This window comes from Silene latifolia, chromosome Y (assembly GCF_048544455.1).
Source record: "Silene latifolia isolate original U9 population chromosome Y, ASM4854445v1, whole genome shotgun sequence".
In the NCBI taxonomy this organism is placed as follows: domain Eukaryota; kingdom Viridiplantae; phylum Streptophyta; class Magnoliopsida; order Caryophyllales; family Caryophyllaceae; genus Silene; species Silene latifolia.
In genome coordinates, this window is record NC_133538.1 from 457,111,514 (window position 1) to 457,114,310 (window position 2,797).

Here is a 2,797-nt window from a genome sequence, read left to right on the forward strand (position 1 = left end):
GTTTTGCCTTTTCTTACCCATTGCCTCACTTTACCATATTTTTGTAAGCCCTCGGCTGTGACAGGACCTCGTTTGGTTGGAATGTATGTTTGGTAGCTAGAATTGTCTATCATATTAGTTGCATGCATGTTTATGTGGGTCGCATTTTAGGTGAGCGACTATTTTTCTTTCTCTCTTACATATATATGTTCACCCTCTGCTTCATGAGAGAAGAGTGACCCGTGAGAGTCCATTATTAAAGGTCTTGCAAGGTCGACGGTTCAGCTTTATTATAAACATCTTACAGCTCGTTTGCATTTGACTGTTTGCTATAAGTGTTAGTTTGCTTGCATTAAATTGGTTTAAGTGGGCATATGTAGCTAGCTCTGAGTTATCTCTTCCGTTCCATTAGTTTGCATTTAGTTTACTTGAGGACGAGTAAAGGTTTGGTTTGGGGAGATTTGATACGTTCATTTTATATAGTCTTTTTAGGCCTTTTCATGCACGTATTTCCATGCTTTTATCATAGTTTATGCTACGAAATGCCCCGAATATGCTACTTTGGTTTATTTTGTCTTATTTGCAGGAATGAACCAGAAAGTAGTGAAATCAAGCCTTTTATCGTCCGTTTTGCATGCATTTGACGGAAAAGTGAATTTGGAGCGGAATTATAGCTGTCTTGGGATGCGTGAAGCTATTTCGGGAGCTAAAAGGACAAGTCATAGCTGAACTAACGAGATTTTGTAGCTGCTGAAGTTAGTTTTCACTCGATCGAGTACTTAACTGGTCGATCGAGTGGTTTTAGGTCAAATAATCAGTCGATCGAGTACTTTAGTTGGTCGATCGAACAGTTTCATATTAGTGTTTAGTCGATCGAGTAGTATTTATGGTCGATCGAACGGTTTAAGCTCTGGTTTATTCGATCGAGTGGTTCTAAATCACTCGATCGAGTGGTTTATCCTACGGGCTTGGGCTTTTTAGTTTATTTCCGTCATTAGGTTAAATAAATCCTATTTTCTTATAAATAGGAGAGTTAGGACGTCAGTTTAAGGGGGCTTCTCCTCTTTGATTATTTCAAATACACTGGTTTGGACGCTGTTTTCCCTTTTACTTTGTTCTTCCTTAATTCCGGATTTATTTCAGTAACATTTCTCTCCCTTTTCCTCTTTAATTTAATGTTTATTTCTCTTCCTCTCTTTATTATTTATGTTCTTCATTTAATTATGTCTAGCTAATTTCTTTAATATGTTAGGACTAGGGAAGCTGTGGTAGCAATATGTTAGGATCGACATGATTAGATTAATTTTGCGACTAGAATTGTATTAAGCAATATAATTGTGATTAGGTTGAATGAATGCATGCAGGAGACCGATTAATTAGTTACCCCCGACCTGGATCGAAAGATTGGAAGGGAAGGCTTGCTTAATTAAAATAGGTGATACCTAATTAGGGCGAAAGCTAAATTAGGGAGACCCTAGGGCGATTAGAGACCGAAAGGGTATAATCGTAGGTTTAAGGACCGAAAGGTGACGACCTTGCTCTTCTTATCAATAATTTAATCGACTCAGTTGACCCGATAGTGTAGCTGCCACGGTAGACCGATTCCTTGCATATCTCTCTCTTTTATCTGATATACCCTTGTATTTCTTCATTATTTTCTCTTGCCTTAATCCTATTAGTTTAGTCAAAACATTTCAAACCCCCAATTGTGACATTAGACAGATAGAATAGACAAGTAGATAGTAAACCGCCTCCCTGTGGAGATCGACCCTACTTACCGCTGACTTCTGTTAGTAGTAGCTAGGTATTTTATTTTTGGTACATAACGACCGTATCAATAATCATAAGAAAAATCCGACCTATAATATGAAGATCCGACCTACGTAGCAAACTTAAAAATTTGCATATCTGGGTAATATAATCGAAGGCATCAATTTAAGAACACACATGCATATTAGGGACATGCATATTTGGGGATTATATTTTTGATGATTATAATATGGAGATCCGACTTAGCAAACTTAAACATATACGGAGAGATGCATATACGGAGATACATATTTTAATTTAACACATTGAAAGAAAAATCTCCTCAAAAAATAAACTGAAACTTGCACATTTTAATTAAAGATGAAGGCAAACATCAATATATGAAGAACGAGCATACATCTTCGACTGATTAAGAAACAATAGTCCTTTAAACTTAAACGTTGTTTCAATTTAGACCAAAATCTGTATACAAGGAATAGTATTTCATCAGGAACTTCATATTCGACTGATTAAGAACAATAATCTTTTAAGATAAAACATGCATACTTAATAAATAAACATATTTAAGTTTAAGATCAAATCTTGTTGATAGAAGGGCTTGAGAGAAGTTAAGAGATGATGATGAAGAAGGAGGCGTGTGGTAGACGTTATAGGGTAAGGAGAATGTCTCTTCAACTTCAATTGTCCTATCAATCAGTTTATATGAGGAAGTGGTAAAAAGAAATGAAGGGGTGCCAACTTAATTGAATATGAAACAGTTTTTATTCTTTTTTTAATGCATTACATTATGTAAATTTTATGTATGTATATTATTATAGAAGTATAATTAACAAAGACCTATCTAGAAGAGATACGCACAAAATAAAAAAGAGATAAGTTTTTGACATTATTGCGTTATTTTATTAGATACTTTTTTTATACTTGTATTTTAATATATGTGATATGATGATCTTAACAATATTACGTTATTTTATTAGATAATTTTTTTATATTTGTATTTTATTATGAACATGAAATACAAATATGAAACATGTTAATAATAATAATA